The following is a 21,737-nucleotide window of genomic DNA, read 5'->3' on the forward strand; positions in this document are numbered from 1 at the left end:
ATTTTGTTAGCCGTTAATTTTAATTGGTCGAAAACGATAGCTGGTGGATTTTGTATGTTCATTAGTTTTACTGTCGGTATTAAAGGTTGTTTACGTGTTGATGTACAAGAAGGTTGAGGTATTTCATAAGGTGTTGACTGTAGAATAGGTAAAGGCGTTTGATACGAATGTCCGTTAAATGATGTAGGTTGTTGCTGTAAATGTGGCGCACTGGGTAAGGGTGCGTTATTACCTAAGTATTGATATGCAGGTGGTGGAGTAATAAATTGTGGTTGGAGTTGTGGTATTTTATTTTCCGATATTGTTTGCCATGGTTCTACCTTAAACGGTTCTACTCTAAATGGTTCTTGTTTATTTTTTCGTTCTGGTAATGGTGGTTTTTGTTTCTTCGTAGGTAGCCTTTTTTTCAGTTCTTCTAATTGTTGTGTTTTAATGTTTATAATTCGTATCTACATAAACTTCTGTAGGTTCATCATTGTCATTATGGTCTGTTATATTTGGTAGATCTGTGGAGTAGCGACGAAATTTTTGTTTATACTTTCGTGAATTGTTATTTCCGTAATGTGTGTTGTTTTCATCAGTGTTGTGACTATTGTCTTCTTCTTGTATTTGAGCTACGAGCTGAGTTAATGTTTGTGAAAATATTACGAATATTCCTGTAGGTAGATTTTTGGTTATGCTTATTTTTTTCCGATTGATTTATGTATTGCAAAAGCGTTATAAATTTTGATGATAAGATTTGTTATAAATAATATCATACTTATCATGGCGTATATTATTGCCATTTTTTCTAAGACGTACCAAGGCCAACCAAAGATTGTTAATATTTGTTCTTTTAGCCATGCTCCGTCAAAGATCTCTTTCCAGTTAACACTTTGTTGATCAATTTGGAAGTTATATCCATTAATGTTGAGATCTCTTAACAATTTAAGTGATTGTTCGTAGTTTTTATAGGTTTGTAATAATCCTAATTGTTCAAGTTCTAGTAATTTCTGAGCATTTGCTGATGTTGCTTCTTGTAATGGTTTTTCGCGGTCTCGCATATATTCATGTAGTAAATCTCGTTTTCGTTCTTGTACTAGTTGTTCTTTACTGTATATACCAATTTCAATAAAACTTGCTTTACTATACATGTTATCAAGTAGGATTTCTTCAAGTGATATTGCACTCAATATTGTTTCTACTTTTACTGGGTATGGTGTTACTCTATATCTAGCTGCTCCTTCAGTGTCTATAGAAATTGATTGATCGAAGTTGCTGTGTGAGCATGGTACTTTCTTTGCCCATAAATAGGTTTGTCTTGTTAGTTGATGTAAGTATTGTACTCTATTTTTGAATAGAATTGTTATTTTATCGTAACACTCACGAGTTTCTGGTACGTACAAGGGAGATGATTTTTTCGCGCATTTTTACATTTTCTTTACGTTTTTTCCTTCTTGTTTGACAAATATTGATCTATCTCCAGTAAGGATGTATCCTAGGAGTGGTGTGTTTTTTTGTACTAGTGTCAGAGTTAATTGTCGAATGTTTCTAGTTTGTTTACAGATTTTGGAGTAAAATTCTACTGCTTGTAGACTTATTCTCGAGTATATGTTACTCATTTAGAGGTCCGTTTTCATGTTCATGTGTGTGTTTTTCATTTACAAAACCATAGTAATATTGTGTGTTTTCCTCGTCTTTGTTCCGTGTGTGTTCTGATGTTATTTGTTTTGGTTTAATTTTTATAATTTTTTTTTCTTCAATTTTGTCGTTCTTTCTTGTTACTTTTTGTACTGTTTGCATATAGAATCCGTATTCGTATTTTATGTAATTGTCGTCGTACTCTGTTTTGTGTATTGGTTGGAGTGAACTGCATTCGCGTTCTACTAATGGGTACACTTCAAATCTGGTGGCAATAGTGTTTGTTTTGTTCATTTTTATTTTTTATGTTATATCATGCTGTTGAACTGTTGTCCATTCCGCATTTGTTTCTATCCAATATCTGTCTTGGTATTTTACCATAAATGCATCAAATCTAATAAGTTCAAATAATTGACAATGTGTTTGTGGTTCCCAAACTATTGTTCCTTTGTGAACGGTGTCGGTAGACACTCTCCTTTGCGGAGATCACATGGTAATTTTGTTCCCATATATGATATTTCTTCAGTGTCCAAGTTTAGTATTAATTATACTTCTTTTATTTCTAATGTCCAATCTAGTATATCTATTCTGTTTTGTTTTCTTTGTCCTTTCATGCAGTTTGACTGAGCATTTTTAATTTCATTTGTTATCCACATCGGGTTTGTATAATCGTAGACTATTCTTCCGTATGGTGGTTTCATAGGAGTATCAAATTCAAATTGTGATCTGCCTTGCATGTCTTCGATCTTTTTCTGAAGTGGTGGGTTAGCTATGCAATTAATTGAAATATTATATCGTGTTGGTTTATATTTTGTGTTTTTAGGAGGTTAATTATAGCGAGTTCGTTTCGAACTTCATCTGCATCTAATATTTTTGTTCTTCGTGCATCTGAGACGTAATAACTAGGTCTGTTAGCTCCAATATAATCAGTGTGTTGTGAACACCATTCTACGCGTTCTTTGATTGTTCCTGTAGCTGCGTACGCTTTTATTTCTACTGCTTGTGCTTTTGATAGTAGTTGTACTTCGGTTTTTGTCATATCTAAATCAAGTAGTTTGAATTTACATGTACTAACTTTGTTTAGTTCATAATACTTAACATTAGTAATTTCTTCTGCATCGCAATCGTAATCTTCTATGAAGATGTTTTGTGGTCCAGTTGCGGAGCCATCAATGTTTTGTCCTGTTAGTTCTACAAAGTCTACTCGTGTTTGTCTTTTTTGTCTTTTATTGTTCATGTTGAATTTCTCTAGTATACTGTTTGTTAATTGTTGTCTATAGAAATTCCAATTTCGTGTCCATTTATCGATGGCTATTTCCTACATTGCTTCGTAGTCTGAACCGAAGTACAACTGATAGTAGTTGTACTTCGGTTTTTGTCATATCTAAATCAATTAGTTTGAATTTACATGTACTAACTTTGTTTAGTTCATAATACTTAACATTAGTAATTTCTTCTGCATCGCCATCGTAATGTTCTATGAAGATGTTTTGTGGTCCAGTTGCGGAGCCATCAATGTTTTGTCCTGTTAGATCTACAAAGTCTACTCATGTTTGTCTTTTCTGTCTTTATTGTTCATGTTGAATTTCTCTAGTATACTGTTTGTTAATTGTTGTCTATAGAAATTCCAATTTCGTGTCCATTTATCGATGGCTATTTCCTACATTGCTTCGTAGTCTGAACCGAAGTACAACTGATAGTAGTTGTACTTCGGTTTTTGTCATATCTAAATCAAGTAGTTTGAGTTTGAATTTACATGTACTAACTTTGTTTAGTTCATAATACTTAACATTAGTAATTTCTTCTGCATCGCCATCGTAATGTTCTATGAAGATGTTTTGTGGTCCAGTTGCGGAGTTATCAATGTTTTGTCCTGTTAGTTCCACAAAGTCTACTTTTGTTTGTCTTTTTTGTCTTTTATTGTTCATGTTGAATTTCTCTTGTATACTGTTTGTTAATTGTTGTCTATAGAAATTCCAATTTCGTGTCCATTTATCGATGGCTATTTCCTACATTGCTTCGTAGTCTGAACTGTTTTTAAACTCTTCTAATTCTTTTATTTTGGTGTCATAGGTGAAATATTGTGGATTAGTTTTAAAATTGGTGTTATTGTTAAATACATGTTTATACAAGGTTATTGTTAAATACAAGGTTATTGAATTTCTCCTGGTTGAATATATATGATGTATTTGTATTTATTGTTTTGTTTTTGTTTTGAAAATTTTTTATGTGTACTTCCATTCTTTCATTTATACGATCCTTGATACGTTGTTTAACACGGCTATTTAGTCTGTGTTCTAATTGTGTTTTTGTTTCTATTTTCATGTAAATGTATATTATTAATAACAATATTATTATTAAGGCTTTTAGTTGAAGCGACATGTATATGATAAACCGGTGTGTGGATTATAGAATGTTGCAAATCCTAATGTTTGTTTTTTATATCTGTCAAATTTATATATAAAATCAATGCAGATAAAAGGTGCTGGGGTCGTAGTTGTTATTATCGATGCTGTAGTTGCATGAAATGGATGGTTAAAGATAGTGTCGTATTTTATTGTCGTGTAAAATTTGAGTGCATGAGTTTACATGAAAGGTATTATTACTGGTATATTTGTTATCATTTCATATTGTTACCATTCTAATGATGTTATATGTTTTTATCTATCACTGTTTAGTGATCTTGTTAAAATTTGTGACAAGTTACATGGTAAGTGTTATTCTTTGTTGTTCGTCAATCATATTAGTATCAGGTACCTATTAGTATCAGTTACATGTATTAGGTACATATATGAAAAAGTAATAAATGTTAGATGTTTTCGTAATATGGATTTGTTACACTTCATATGTGTCGGCAGAATGCGAATCACAATACGTTACTTCATTTGTATGTGGTTGATCGTCATTTCTTAGTATGTCTAAATTTTGACTGCGGTTATGCATTTTGTTAGCCGTTAATTTTAATTGGTCGAAAACGATAGCTGGTGGATTTTGTATGTTCATTAGTTTTACTGTCGGTATTAAAGGTTGTTTACGTGTTGATGTACAAGAAGGTTGAGGTATTTCATAAGGTGTTGACTGTAGAATAGGTAAAGGCGTTTGATACGAATGTCCGTTAAATGATGTAGGTTGTTGCTGTAAATGTGGCGCACTGGGTAAGGGTGCGTTATTACCTAAGTATTGATATGCAGGTGGTGGAGTAATAAATTGTGGTTGGAGTTGTGGTATTTTATTTTCCGATATTGTTTGCCATGGTTCTACCTTAAACGGTTCTACTCTAAATGGTTCTTGTTTATTTTTTCGTTCTGGTAATGGTGGTTTTTGTTTCTTCGTAGGTAGCCTTTTTTTCAGTTCTTCTAATTGTTGTGTTTTAATGTTTATAATTCGTATCTACATAAACTTCTATAGGTTCATCATTGTCATTATGGTCTGTTATATTTGGTAGATCTGTGGAGTAGCGACGAAATTTTTGTTTATACTTTCGTGAATTGTTATTTCCGTAATGTGTGTTGTTTTCATCAGTGTTGTGACTATTGTCTTCTTCTTGTATTTGAGCTACGAGCTGAGTTAATGTTTGTGAAAATATTACGAATATTCCTGTAGGTAGATTTTTGGTTATGCTTATTTTTTTCCGATTGATTTATGTATTGCAAAAGCGTTATAAATTTTGATGATAAGATTTGTTATAAATAATATCATACTTATCATGGCGTATATTATTGCCATTTTTTCTAAGACGTACCAAGGCCAACCAAAGATTGTTAATATTTGTTCTTTTAGCCATGCTCCGTCAAAGATCTCTTTCCAGTTAACACTTTGTTGATCAATTTGGAAGTTATATCCATTAATGTTGAGATCTCTTAACAATTTAAGTGATTGTTCGTAGTTTTTATAGGTTTGTAATAATCCTAATTGTTCAAGTTCTAGTAATTTCTGAGCATTTGCTGATGTTGCTTCTTGTAATGGTTTTTCGCGGTCTCGCATATATTCATGTAGTAAATCTCGTTTTCGTTCTTGTACTAGTTGTTCTTTACTGTATATACCAATTTCAATAAAACTTGCTTTACTATACATGTTATCAAGTAGGATTTCTTCAAGTGATATTGCACTCAATATTGTTTCTACTTTTACTGGGTATGGTGTTACTCTATATCTAGCTGCTCCTTCAGTGTCTATAGAAATTGATTGATCGAAGTTGCTGTGTGAGCATGGTACTTTCTTTGCCCATAAATAGGTTTGTCTTGTTAGTTGATGTAAGTATTGTACTCTATTTTTGAATAGAATTGTTATTTTATCGTAACACTCACGAGTTTCTGGTACGTACAAGGGAGATGATTTTTTCGCGCATTTTTACATTTTCTTTACGTTTTTTCCTTCTTGTTTGACAAATATTGATCTATCTCCAGTAAGGATGTATCCTAGGAGTGGTGTGTTTTTTTGTACTAGTGTCAGAGTTAATTGTCGAATGTTTCTAGTTTGTTTACAGATTTTGGAGTAAAATTCTACTGCTTGTAGACTTATTCTCGAGTATATGTTACTCATTTAGAGGTCCGTTTTCATGTTCATGTGTGTGTTTTTCATTTACAAAACCATAGTAATATTGTGTGTTTTCCTCGTCTTTGTTCCGTGTGTGTTCTGATGTTATTTGTTTTGGTTTAATTTTTATAATTTTTTTTTCTTCAATTTTGTCGTTCTTTCTTGTTACTTTTTGTACTGTTTGCATATAGAATCCGTATTCGTATTTTATGTAATTGTCGTCGTACTCTGTTTTGTGTATTGGTTGGAGTGAACTGCATTCGCGTTCTACTAATGGGTACACTTCAAATCTGGTGGCAATAGTGTTTGTTTTGTTCATTTTTATTTTTTATGTTATATCATGCTGTTGAACTGTTGTCCATTCCGCATTTGTTTCTATCCAATATCTGTCTTGGTATTTTACCATAAATGCATCAAATCTAATAAGTTCAAATAATTGACAATGTGTTTGTGGTTCCCAAACTATTGTTCCTTTGTGAACGGTGTCGGTAGACACTCTCCTTTGCGGAGATCACATGGTAATTTTGTTCCCATATATGATATTTCTTCAGTGTCCAAGTTTAGTATTAATTATACTTCTTTTATTTCTAATGTCCAATCTAGTATATCTATTCTGTTTTGTTTTCTTTGTCCTTTCATGCAGTTTGACTGAGCATTTTTAATTTCATTTGTTATCCACATCGGGTTTGTATAATCGTAGACTATTCTTCCGTATGGTGGTACCATAGGAGTATCAAATTCAAATTGTGATCTGCCTTGCATGTCTTCGATCTTTTTCTGAAGTGGTGGGTTAGCTATGCAATTAATTGAAATATTATATCGTGTTGGTTTATATTTTGTGTTTTTAGGAGGTTAATTATAGCGAGTTCGTTTCGAACTTCATCTGCATCTAATATTTTTGTTCTTCGTGCATCTGAGACGTAATAACTAGGTCTGTTAGCTCCAATATAATCAGTGTGTTGTGAACACCATTCTACGCGTTCTTTGATTGTTCCTGTAGCTGCGTACGCTTTTATTTCTACTGCTTGTGCTTTTGATAGTAGTTGTACTTCGGTTTTTGTCATATCTAAATCAAGTAGTTTGAATTTACATGTACTAACTTTGTTTAGTTCATAATACTTAACATTAGTAATTTCTTCTGCATCGCAATCGTAATCTTCTATGAAGATGTTTTGTGGTCCAGTTGCGGAGCCATCAATGTTTTGTCCTGTTAGTTCTACAAAGTCTACTCGTGTTTGTCTTTTTTGTCTTTTATTGTTCATGTTGAATTTCTCTAGTATACTGTTTGTTAATTGTTGTCTATAGAAATTCCAATTTCGTGTCCATTTATCGATGGCTATTTCCTACATTGCTTCGTAGTCTGAACCGAAGTACAACTGATAGTAGTTGTACTTCGGTTTTTGTCATATCTAAATCAATTAGTTTGAATTTACATGTACTAACTTTGTTTAGTTCATAATACTTAACATTAGTAATTTCTTCTGCATCGCCATCGTAATGTTCTATGAAGATGTTTTGTGGTCCAGTTGCGGAGCCATCAATGTTTTGTCCTGTTAGATCTACAAAGTCTACTCATGTTTGTCTTTTCTGTCTTTATTGTTCATGTTGAATTTCTCTAGTATACTGTTTGTTAATTGTTGTCTATAGAAATTCCAATTTCGTGTCCATTTATCGATGGCTATTTCCTACATTGCTTCGTAGTCTGAACCGAAGTACAACTGATAGTAGTTGTACTTCGGTTTTTGTCATATCTAAATCAAGTAGTTTGAGTTTGAATTTACATGTACTAACTTTGTTTAGTTCATAATACTTAACATTAGTAATTTCTTCTGCATCGCCATCGTAATGTTCTATGAAGATGTTTTGTGGTCCAGTTGCGGAGTTATCAATGTTTTGTCCTGTTAGTTCCACAAAGTCTACTTTTGTTTGTCTTTTTTGTCTTTTATTGTTCATGTTGAATTTCTCTTGTATACTGTTTGTTAATTGTTGTCTATAGAAATTCCAATTTCGTGTCCATTTATCGATGGCTATTTCCTACATTGCTTCGTAGTCTGAACTGTTTTTAAACTCTTCTAATTCTTTTATTTTGGTGTCATAGGTGAAATATTGTGGATTAGTTTTAAAATTGGTGTTATTGTTAAATACATGTTTATACAAGGTTATTGTTAAATACAAGGTTATTGAATTTCTCCTGGTTGAATATATATGATGTATTTGTATTTATTGTTTTGTTTTTGTTTTGAAAATTTTTTATGTGTACTTCCATTCTTTCATTTATACGATCCTTGATACGTTGTTTAACACGGCTATTTAGTCTGTGTTCTAATTGTGTTTTTGTTTCTATTTTCATGTAAATGTATATTATTAATAACAATATTATTATTAAGGCTTTTAGTTGAAGCGACATGTATATGATAAACCGGTGTGTGGATTATAGAATGTTGCAAATCCTAATGTTTGTTTTTTATATCTGTCAAATTTATATATAAAATCAATGCAGATAAAAGGTGCTGGGGTCGTAGTTGTTATTATCGATGCTGTAGTTGCATGAAATGGATGGTTAAAGATAGTGTCGTATTTTATTGTCGTGTAAAATTTGAGTTCTAAACTTAGAGTTGCTAAGACCTCAAGGACTGTGTTACGCTGTCGTGCAGTAAGATTTAAGGTGTTAATTAATCTATTTCGTGACCAGTTTGTGAGTGTGTCTCCTAAGTTAGTGGGTCCGTATAGTGGTGGTGGCGGACTCCAATTTTGTGATCTAATGCAAAAAGTTATGTGTGTTCATTAATCCTACTTGTAGTAGGTGGGTTTGGATTTAATATTTTTGTCTTGATCGTGTTCTACCAGGATGGCTTGATGGTTGTCTTATTTCTGGTATAAATGACGCTGGGGATAAAGCTGTACTCCTCGGTGGTTGTAAGGAGTCTGTCAGAACGACTCTTGGTATGCTTACTGATGTGTCTGATGATGAAGTTTGATTTGCTCTGTGTGCTGTAGTACTTGCGGATTGTGGTTATGTTGCTGACCAGAGTGAGCTATTTGGTGACTGTAGTGGTTGTACTCGGAAATGTTCTCGAACAAAGCTAAAGTCTTGTCTTTGTTGGAATGTAGGTGGTAAGAAGGGGTTTGCTCTTATTTCGGATGGTGTTGGCGTTCGGTTTGTACTATTAGCTGAATTATCACTTGGTACACCTATACTAAAATTGTGTAATGTTGGTGTTCCAGTTCTAATTGGAGGTTCTGAGTGTCCTGCTTCTATAGGTCTAATTATGTTAGAATCAATATCTGTTGAACCATATGAAACTAATGTTGAATCTTGTGTTGGAAATGATAAAGAAGATCTACGTCGTGCTCTTAAGAGGTCTCTTCTTTCCGGGCGGTCTCGCCGTACAGTGTATGGGTTTTCGTTTCCTGGTTTAAATTATCATCAATTTCTGGGGATGTTGGTATGTTTGTTAAATCTGTGACTTTGTTATGATGTGGTCTTTCTTGATTGTTATTGTTGTTAGTATGGTTATTGTTTGATGACGCAATTTTTGCGGATTATATTTATGCTCCTGAACTAGGTCCGTGTGGTGGAAATTGAATGTATGGTGGTGCTAGTTTTATTATTGGTTTAAGTTCTTGTTTTGGTGGCTGTGTTTGTGCTCCTAAATTGGATATCCGAATTTCGTTATTTTCTAGGCGACGATTTAATTGGTAAATAATAACGTTGCCGTGTAATGGTGAATTTTCAGGGAATCTTATATGTAAATAGAATTTTTGGGAGTGTAGTGTGTAATATATTGATTCTTCGATATTTGGGATAGAATCAGTTCTTATGGTATTATGAAATATTCTATTAAACCTACACACATGCGTAGGAAGAAATAAATTAGGAGTGCAACTTTAATGAATTTAAAAATTTCTAGTTCTATGATATCTGTATTGGTTTTACATATATGGTATATATCGGAGTGAATTTTGTTCATTAGTTGTTACTGTAGTATTGTACTGGTGGAATTGCATAGATAACTCTACGGTTTCTGATAACTTTGTTTATTGTTACTATTGCTAAGTACATAGAAGTAACAACTTTACAGGGTACTAGAAAGATAGTTAAGAAGAATATTATTTAGATAATATTATGTATGTTGCTATTAATGCGTCTGGGAAATCAATTTTTGAAACTGAAATTACTGTGTTTTTGTTTGTATTAATTGTTTTGTAGGAAGTGTGTGAGTGTGTGTGATAGTATGTTATATCGTAACTTAAGTTAAAGGTGAAATTGTTTTGTATATTTGTTTTGTATATAATAGCTGGAGATTGAATGCAATGCTCCACTGCAAAGTGACAGTTATTTACTAATGTAACTGACACTTAACGGTGCCGTACTAGCAAGTTCTTGTGCTTCTATTGATACACAACTATGACTATAATAGGTATCAAGAATATGTTATATTCTTTTAGTTTATCGTCTAATAATTCTATAGCTTCTTTTTTGCAAACAACTAGAAAAACTGTATGTAGTTCGTTTATACCAACACACCTATCTGTGTTAATTTGTTGTTTCAGCGTTTCAAATTCTGTAATTGTTTCGGTGCAAGGTGCTGTGTTCTTTAGTAATTGAAAATGTTGTTCTCCCCAAAGAAGTTTTATTTCTTGTCCAGTTTCAGTTTTACCTTCTATTATACACAAATAATTTTTGGGTGATACTTTACAATCGGTTACTCTAACACTGTCGTTGTTTAAAATGTATATGACATCCGAAAGGATAGTCGTGGTTAACAAAATCTTGTCGTTGGACTGTAATCTTTGTAAAAAGTTGATTTCTATTGGTTGATTGCATAAACTCTGATACATTAAGCATGGGTGGTATTTCATTACAGTGAGGGCTACAATGGTGAATTAGTCTCTCAGAAATAAAATTGAAATAATTCAGTTTACCTTTTGTTGTTGAAATGTTTTATGGAGAATGGTTGATGATAAAAGAAACAAAATTGTTATAACTGTCTGAAAAATTAGAGTTTATCGGTTTATCGGTTTATAGAAATGATTTGAGTTTTTACTGAAGTGAAAACTTCAAAATGAATTGAATTCGTTTGAATGTAGTGTGACAATGGAATTGAGGTTGAGGATCAAAATTTTAGAAAGTTATTAAAATCTGAGGCAAGTCAGAAAGAATGTTATTTTAGAATTGAAGTTATGAAACTTTTCTGGCTGAGTATTACAAGTGTTGTTTTGTGTTTTCAGCTTAGCTGAAATTTTCAAAAATTTCAAGTTTTACTAAGGTAGTGATCTGTACGAGACACAATCGGAGTTGTGATTTTTGTTTCACTTTCTGTTGCTCTCTACAATTCTCCTGACATGTAGATGTCTTCCGTTTTTCTTGATTGTTTCTTTAAGTTGCTAATTTCACAATTTTCTGTATCTAATTAGTTTCTGGAGTGTCGAAGTTTTAGAATTACACGATTCGTTTGAAGTTTCCTTAACTTTGATGTTGTGATTGTTTTTCTCCTGTAATTGGTATGTTTGATGGTATAATGACGTGTTATCGTCATGCTATGATTATGGTAGTTAGTCTGATGACGTTGTCTATTTACTCGTTAACATTTAGTTTCAAGTTGTCCGTTAATCAATAGGTGCCTTGTGGCGTCAACTTTGATTGTTACCAATAACTTGATGGAGAAGGTAATTTGTTACTGAGTAGTGTGGTGTAAAAGTTAATTGGTTACCAAGTTATTTGGTGCTAATGTTAATTGGTTATTCGATAGTTTTGTCAACTTCAAAATGATTTTTGTGCAATCGAAGTGGTAACTTCTACTGCTAATTGATCATCGTTAGAACTATCATGGTAATCACCATCCCGTTCATGGTGTTGAAATTGTTAATTGGTATGACATTATCTGTTTGTTACTAATTGCGTTTGCATGGAAATGTTCAGTCCCTATAATTTGTTCTTAAATCTCTTCATCTATGAAGGTATAAAGAGATTGTCAAGTTGTCTTTTTCTTGTTGGTGTCAATTCCGTTTGCTTTTTTAATGGGTCCTTGTTACTTTTGATCATGCTAATGATTGTACTAATGAGATTTTAGTTTGCTAATGAGTGTAATGACGTTGGTTTATGATGACGTCCGTCTTTGGATATAACGTCCGTTATTGCTTTTATGACGTATACAATTTGTTCAGATGGCCGAACGTTAGTCGGTCGAAATGATATAAGTCCAAAATTATTCTGGTAATTTAGCTGGTCTAATACTGGATACTTATAACCTGAGGTTATTTGGCTGAGACACATGTGTCTCCTAATTACTTCTTAAATGGGTAGTTCTTTAAAATAATGTCCAAGGTGTCTATGAGCTAATGAATTGGGGTCGTAGGTTCATTCTACAGTTGATGAATCTACATTCGTTTCGCATAATAAGTGTTTATGCGTTTACTGGGTATCATAATGGGTATCTTTGTGCGGAGTTGATCTGATATAGTATGTATCGGTATCTACTTTCTCTATTTAACTTTTATGTTGTTTTATAAGTAATGAATCTGTGTTCAACGCTGTATGCGTTAACGAGAAACGGATATGTATGGATATTGACATTGATGATCGATGTCGATGTATCTTGAATTGTTACATTTATGCCGTTACGTCTACATAGAACGTCTATATAGAACGTGATGATCATTACACAAGCGACAATATGTTACAGTTGTTACACAATAGACAGAATGTTACAGTTAAATGTATTGCACCTATTGTGTGTGTAATAATTATAGCACTTTCTTTGTTATAACTTTTCGCTGTTATAGCACTTTGTTACTGATTCTGTTATAACACTTCGTTGTTAACTTAATTGTTATCTACAGGAAGTTATCTACAGGAATTTACACGTAAACGGTTATTCGTCTCATATTTTAGGCGTTAACTTCCGTTTTATTATTTGTTTCCTTTGTCTTTACTAATTGCTGTTGTAACAGGGTTTACTCTGTTATTGAAATAACTCTTGTTATTTTACAACTTTACTCATGTGTGTATATTGTTTACTGCTCTTTTTCATCTTTAACTACTACAAACCATCTATTCCATTCCGTGAATCCTCTAAGGTGAGCGGATATTGTTATTTGGTTTTATTTATTATTTGATTGTTTTTATTGTTTGATTGATTGTCTATTGTTTGTAATGTTGACAATTCCATGATGTCTATTCCAGTTCCAAGCTTGTGAACAACAAGATACCATTTGTTTTTTGATTATTTTGTGTGTTGATTTCATTGTTTACATGAGACCCTTTTTTCCATTCATTAGTGATGGTTCTAAGGGGTACTATCAAAACCTATTAGAATTAGTATATCCTGTTTGGATATTCGGTTTGTTATTTGAATTTGTTGTTAATTGTTTATTTGTTTTACAATATGGATGATGATGGTGAATAGACAGTAAGATGATGGTGAACAATGTTGGTGAAGGTGATGAAAGAAGAGAGTGGAAGAGGAAGATGATGGTGGACAATTTTGGTGAAGATGGTGTTAGTTCAGTTTGTCGTTTGATTGTTGACAGAGTAGTATTCGTTTATATTAATATCGTTTTTATATCTGGTTTCTCGAGAAGGTGTTAATACATATCGTTAATGTATTAAATGTTATTTAATTTAAACTTTTATTTTGTTTTATAAACTTGGTACTTATTCACATAATTGCTAGTCGACATATGTTGTAGAGGTTAGCGGTTAGGTGGTTGTTAACACCTTTTAGTTTTGATGTGCTTTTGTTTTTATTTGTATTCCAATATGTATATTAATGTTTGCATTCAGTAATTTAAATTTGTCTTTTTACTTTATTCTTCTAATATTCTGGAGGTATGCACACAAGGTTCGGGTTAGGGAAGTGTGCAAGTGTAGTAGAATACTGGATGTTAACAAAGTAGTAGAGTACTGGATGTTTCAAAAGGATTAAAGTATTGATTAAAAGTAGGATGATGTAATCGAAATTAGTTTCGTAATGAATATAGTAGTCGGATTGTGGATAGGTGTATTATAGTATAATACTGGATGAACATTATCAGAATATGAAGCATTTATATAGTGTTATAATATGTAGCAATTTAAGGTCAGTCTGATTATTGTTATTATTATTATTATTATTATTATTATTATTATTATTTTTATTATTATTATTATTATAATGCTATTTTCTTTTTGCGAAGATTATATTGATGACTTTTCGGTTCATCTGATTGTTGTATTGCTCGTTTAACTTTTTCTTGTGGTTGTTTCAATATTGGTATTTCCTTTGTGAGAAGATAGTTTTGTAGTTCCAACTTTATATGTTTTTCTTTAGGGTAGTATGGTACAATGTGATTTCTGTGTATTGTTATTTGTTCTTTACTGTTATCTTTTAGTATGTATGTTGTTTCTGTGGGCTTGTCGATGATAAGATAAGGTCCTGTTTTTAAAGTTAACAGTTTTTTAGAAACTCCATCAACTTGTTGTTGATTTGTTACTAATACGAAAGTATTTTTCTCGAGTGGTTTTGCAGTTCTGAATCTTAGATTCATTTTATCCGTTAATTTTTTTCTGTTTTGTAGAATTTTGGTTATCGTTTTATATGTTTCATTGTAGTGTTTTTCTTTGTCAAGGAACCATTTGGCAAATGTTCCTTTCTGAAGTTTTTGCATTTTCGGGTGACTAAATTGTTTTTCTAAATGGGTGTGTGTTGGTTGTGTGTTACATGCACTTGTTAAAGTTGGATTGCAGTTTCCCATCTCATCTGTTGTTGTTCCAAGTTTTATCATTGTTGGCTTTCGTGGTTTTTGGTTAAACACAACTTCATATGGTGACATACCTAATCTTGTTTGGTATTGTGTATTATATGCGTAGGGGAAAAATTTTGCTTTCCGTGACCAATTATTGTATTTTTCCTGTAATAATGTTCGAATAAATTGTCCAAATATTCTATTTGTTCCTTCTACTAGACCGTTGGTCCAGGGTGCATAGGTTGTACTGGGTTTGAATTTGATTTCAAAATATTTACAAAGGTGTGTTAGTTCTGTGTTAATGTATTCTGATCCGTTATCCGATCTAATTTATTCGGGTAGTCCGAATTTCATGAACCAATGTTCGAATAATGCTATGAATGCGTAATGTGCATTTTTTTTTTTGGTGCACACATTATCGTTACGTAATGTGAAAATGCATCAACTATCACGAAGATATAGTTAATTCCTTCAGAAGTTGGGTGGATTGGTCCCTTTGTGTCGATCATTATCATTTCGTTGAAATATGTTTTTGTTGTTGCTAATTGTTCTTGTTTGCTTTTTGTTCTTGTATTGGTAAACCTTTTGTTTGTTTGGCTTTGTATACAGTCAGCTACTAATATTTTTAGCCAAGTGTTGAGGTTTGGAAAATAGTATTTGTCCATTATATTACGTTTTTTTTCAAGGCCTGTGTGACCTAATAGGTCAATGCAATGGTTCTAATAGAGTGTACAGAGTAATTATGTCAATGGTAAACAGATTCTGTGTATCGATTTTTTGTGTATGAATTTGATTATTTTGATTTTTCCAGATCGCTCATCAACTATTATTGATTTAAGCTTGCTAAAGTAAGCGAATAGTCCTTTGTTTATACGTATTTCCATTGTTACTGAGTGTGGTTTATTGTTATGTTTTTTCCACATTTTTACTTTGTGAAGTACAGGATCTAATATTTGTGTTTCTCTGATTAATTCTTCAGTTGCTTTTCTTTTTTCGTCATAGAAGATATCTGATATTTTCGTGTTTTCGTAATTTGGTTGTTGTTTTGTTTTTTTTTGTTTTTGTTACTGATCAGTCTTAGGTAGTCATCATCGTGATGTGTTGTATAAGGTGCTTTTTGGTTTTTCTCAATAATGAGATCGTCTTTTTCTACTATTGGAGGTTGCCAGTTTTTTATATTTGGTTTATATTTTGGTATTAAATTGGTTTTAGTTTCGGTATTATATTTTTCGAATGAAATTGGATGATATTCGTTTTTATCAATGTTTATCTCGAAATAGTTGTTATGTATGTTTGCTAATACTGGGTAGTGTGTTTTTTCTGATGTTCCGTCATTTGTGTTGTTACATATGCTGTATTTGCATTCTAGGTTATTTGCAAAAGGTGTTTTTGCGAAGAAAAACTTTATGTTTTCTGGTATTTCCACTGTTATATCACGTGTTTTAGTAAGTTGTTCTTCATCAATTTTTCTACTCAGAAGATTGGGGAGTGCTAGGTTTTTCCCTCTGTCCAAATAATGTGTAAATTTGGAAATCTCATTAGAATGAGTTGAAATCTGTAGACTCTATGGTTAGGTTTGTTTTTCTGAGTGAAGAGGTAAATTATCGGTTTGTCATCAGTAAATAATACAATTGGATGGTTTGAGCCTGTTAGCAAGAATTCATATTCTGTTAGGGCGAGTATTATCGCTGAACATTCTCGAATTAGGGTGGATAGTCGCATTTCTATAGTTGTGAAGAGTCTTGAATTCGCTGAGACTAATCTCATTTTCTTCTCAGTTGGGTGTTGTTGTAGTAATGCTGCTCCTATACCTGTATTCGAAGCATCTGTTACTATGTAGAATGGTTTCGTAGTATCTGGCATTGTTATCTCTAAATTGTGTGTTATTGTTCTTTTCATTTGTTCGAAAATTGTTTGATGTTCTTTTGTCCGTTTGAAATCACTTTCTTTGTGTAGAAGGTTATATAATGGTTGTAGTATTGGTTGCATGCCGTTGACATATTTTGCAAGAAAGTTTTTTGTTCCGAGGTATCTTTGGAGTGCTTTCATACTTGTGGGTGGTTCCAGTTTTTGGAAACCATCAATTCTTGAAATTAGTGGTTTTAATTTCTTGTCTTCTATAATGTGTTCTGGAGTCAAATATGACTCCCAGAAAGGACTATTTGAAAGACTTTATTATTTAAATAAATAAAGACTGAAAATACTCTTCCCTGATTGGATAAAAAGGGAATAATATCTTTTCCTTTCTTTCCTTTAGATGTTCACCCATTTACCCCTCTTCTCAGAAGAGAAAGTTATTTAGTCAGTACCAGTTCACCACCTGATATAATAATAAAGTATATTTCTCTCTCTCTACTCCGCTCTTATTTTGTATTGAGATATACGTTAGACTTTAGCATTGGGGCCCGTGCAATGTCTACTGAAGCTCAGATAGAAGAGTAACAGACTAGAGATATAGAACTTTAGTTAGTCAGGTAAGCCTTAAGAGTACACCTTATTCTTGAGACAACCATAAGACAGTTCCAGAAGTATCCTAATAAAGGTAAGCTCAGAACACGTCTTATCTGGTGCGACCAGTGCTGATCTAAATTGGGTAAACAAACAGAAAAAATAACGAATAAATAACAAAAGAATTGTTGGTAAACATAACATATATAAGGAACATTAAAATGGCTTACAACTACAATGAACAAACAAATACTAGCAATTTCTTAATACCATTTACATTTGCTAACGATTGCCCACAAGAAAATCGTGAAATTATATACAGAATAATAATAAACTTAAAAAACAACTTCTTTAAAGAAACAAAACATATACAACAGATTAACATACATAGAAACCATCTAGTACATTATTTACCAGTAATACTACTGGATAGAGATCAATATAACAAACATTACACATTCATACTAACAGATGAAAAAGGAAATAAAAAGATATCTTTTAATTTCCAAAATGAAACATCACTATCGGATATGTTTAAAATATTCTTGAAAGGACATGAGGAGTCACAAGATAAAACAAAATTGACAGCTATAACATCCACTACGTACAAAAAACTAAGGGATACAGCCGAATACCTGAACGAACATCGTCAACAAATGCAGTCAGTGAACGATAAATTAAGATTCGACATAAAAAAGTTATAACAATTGGCTAACAAAAATAATTGAATTAAAAACAAATTTGAAAACCACAACATTAGATATAATAAAAATAGTATCTGAATTTACATTCCTATTTTGGTTAGATAACTTCGAATACATTAATGAAAAACGAGTCCAATTCGGAGAAACATTTCCAGAGGAAATTAGTCATTTATGTGACGAACTCCAAAACATTTGGTATAGAGAACACTATTCAGAACATTTTGAAAGCACATTAAAAATATGCTCCGATAGCATAAACTTCATCGAAGGATTACAAAGTCATGTAAAAATTACGGATCAAAGTCAAACAGGATCTTCTTCATTTAACTTATCAAGAAGCCTAACATCGACATCAACACCTAAAGACACTCAAACAAATAATAGCTTACAAACAAAACAAAAATCAACACTAAAACCTGATAAACAATTAACATCGAATTTATTTAGAAATCAACAAAATATAGACGAAGACATAGATATCTCAGATTCCGAAGAAAGAGAGATAAGATTTGAAAATCAATTACCACCATCAGTGAACCAAAATGCTCGACGGAAACACACAATGAGAGATAATAGAAACAATACCTATATTAGTTCTCTAAATGATAACCAAGAGTATCACGAACAGTATTGGAGACAACAAACAAATAATTACATAGAACTAAAAAATGAAATAACAGCTACAGTAACAAATCACACAAATAAACTAATAGATGATCTGGAAATGAAATATCAACAGATGAATAAAAGAATGGAAAAAAGACAAGAAGAAGCACTAGAAATAGCATTCGACAGACTTGATAAAACTCTGGATAACATAAATAGACAAACAAACCTCAGAACAGAGAATGAACAATTATTCACTAACAGAAATATGGACAATATTGCGAACGAAAATATACAAAATAATAATAGACAACACAATCGACAACAAGAAAATCGGAATAGAAGAACCAATTCTATCAAAACAGAAGATAGAGAAACAACCGTAGTAGAACCCCCTCTACCCTTTTATAAACAATTGACATCAATGAGTATAAACGAAGAACCTCAAATAGAACAAAGCATCAGCAGTGGTTCAGTACCCACAACAATAAGACCTTTCGATGGTACAGACCCAGCATATACTGTTGAAGAATACTTAAACAGTATAGTTGCAGCTATGATATTTAGCAGTGGAATAGAACCAGTAAACAAACCTGGACATCATCAATGGAAAGTAAAAAGAGCAGCTTTAATACTACATACCCTACAAGGACCTGCACAAAAATGGTATTCAACACTTCCGAGTGAAACAAAATTAGATTGGGAAACATTTTGCAAAGAATTTTCAGATATGTTTGATTCTGAAAAGTCAAAACAACAAGCAAAAATAATATTACAACAACTACAAAAGCATACAAACGAATCACTAAGATCATTAGCACTGAGAATAGAAACTCTCGTAAAAACTGCAAATTCATTGTACACAGAAGATTACAGAAATAGCGTAATGAACCAAATATTTATTAGATGTTTAGACAACGAACTAAAAACAGCAGCATTGAAAAAGCATGCGACTCATAAACAAACGCCAAGAGAACCGGAAATGCCATTCAAAGCATTGGTAGAAAATATAGACCAGATGGATCTAACAAGAACCATAACAAATAATCACAAACGACTTTATGAAGTTAATCAGAGTACAAGTAATATCAATGACGATCTAAAACAAATGAATATAGCCTGTACCAATATCAACGAACTTAACCAAAACGATCTAGAACAATTTGAAGGAACAATATGTAACGTCCTTAACGGAATTAATAATACATATGACAAAAAGAATTTTTAAGGTAGACCAAAACTTGCATTGTTTTGTAGCTATTGCAGCTCACACGGACATACTAAAGGTAGAAGCTTGAAAAGACCACGTCGAGAAAGCATAGCACGACCAAAAGAACGATCATTCTATGGTCATATGAGAAATAATCAAAATTTACCAAACAGAAAGATTGATTCAAATAACTTTAACGGAAGACAATTACCGCCAACGTCACCGATATATAACAATTCACGAAGTCGAAACCCATACAGATCACAATCAAGAAACAATTATAATAACAACGTAAACCCTAGAGATGATAGGAATTATAAGGATATCGGAAATCACATAATTACAATAACAGAAGTACAAGTTAAAATAGAAACATTTACAGTAGAAGCAGAGGAAACAGCTACAATAGAAATAACAATCATAACAGATACAATAGTAGATCAAGTTCAAGATATACGGACAGAAACAACTCAAGACAACAATCACCATATAACAGAAATAATAATTACAATAACAATAACAGACAAAGATATAACAGCAGAGATTCAAACAGAAACGACAGATTTAGACAACGTTCAAGTAGTAACAATAGAAATTACTCAAACAACAATAACAGAGACGACAGGAGAAATTCATCACAAAGAGAACAAAATCAAAGGAATTACTCTACAGAACGACGAAATGAAGGAAATAAATATAACAATAATAATAACAAAAACAGAATAAATAACATTAAGTCAGAAAAACAAAACGATGACCCACCAGGAATTGACGAATACGAATACACATCAGAGTCATCAGACGAAGATCAAGAGATATTAGATAAATTCTATAACGCAAACGAAGATACATGCAATACATTAATAAATACATTAGAAAGTAATCCTACATGGATATTACCGATGTATCAATGTAATAAATTCGAACAAGACTTCACTAAACAAAAACCAATTTTAGAAATTGATTTCCTACTGGATTCAGGAGCAACATTAAATTTACTCAATGAAGATACTTGGAATGAGATAAAATATAACAACCCAGAAATACAGTTGGAAAAGGCAAACAAAACATTAACTGCAGCGAACAACACTACAATAGAAACATACGGAACAGTCAAGTTATCTCTTACACCAGATAGAATCTCGAATAACAGAAGCAAACCTTAAAACAATTTTTACATTCATTTTTATATAACCCAATGTAATCATAACATCCTGGGCACCCCTTTCTTCAAAGAATATATTGAAACGATAAATGTAAACACAAATAGACTAACCTTAAATACAAATACAATCCTAGATAACGATATTATATTCTATATGAATAGTACAAAAGGTTACCTGTATTACTCTCGATTATACCCAATCTTTAACAAGGAAACAATTTATATCGAACAGAACCAAAATAAAAGCATAACATTTCCAATACCCATATTTAAACAAATGAAAAAACGACGAAAAAACGACGAAATGAAGGAAATAAATATAACAATAATAATAACAAAAACAGAATAAATAACATTAAGTCAGAAAAACAAAACGATGACCCACCAGGAATTGACGAATACGAATACACATCAGAGTCATCAGACGAAGATCAAGAGATATTAGATAAATTCTATAACGCAAACGAAGATACATGCAATACATTAATAAATTCATTAGAAAGTAATCCTACATGGATATTACCGATGTATCAATGTAATAAATTCGAACAAGATTTCACTAAACAAAAACCAATTTTAGAAATTGATTTCCTACTGGATTCAGGAGCAACATTAAATTTACTCAATGAAGATACTTGGAATGAGATAAAATATAACAACCCAGAAATACAGTTGGAAAAGGCAAACAAAACATTAACTGCAGCGAACAACACTACAATAG

General features: G+C 32.1%; 1 protein-coding gene across 2 annotated transcripts in view; it reads left to right on the forward strand.

Moving 5' to 3' along the window:
• The window catches only part of LOC142344097 (uncharacterized), a 337,135-nt gene that overhangs the window by 264,988 nt on the left and 50,410 nt on the right, over positions 1–21,737 (forward strand). The gene's annotated exons all lie outside the window — the stretch shown is intronic.

This window comes from Convolutriloba macropyga, chromosome 8 (assembly GCF_964194025.1).
Source record: "Convolutriloba macropyga chromosome 8, txConMacr16.3, whole genome shotgun sequence".
NCBI classification, from domain to species: Eukaryota; Metazoa; Xenacoelomorpha; order Acoela; family Convolutidae; genus Convolutriloba; species Convolutriloba macropyga.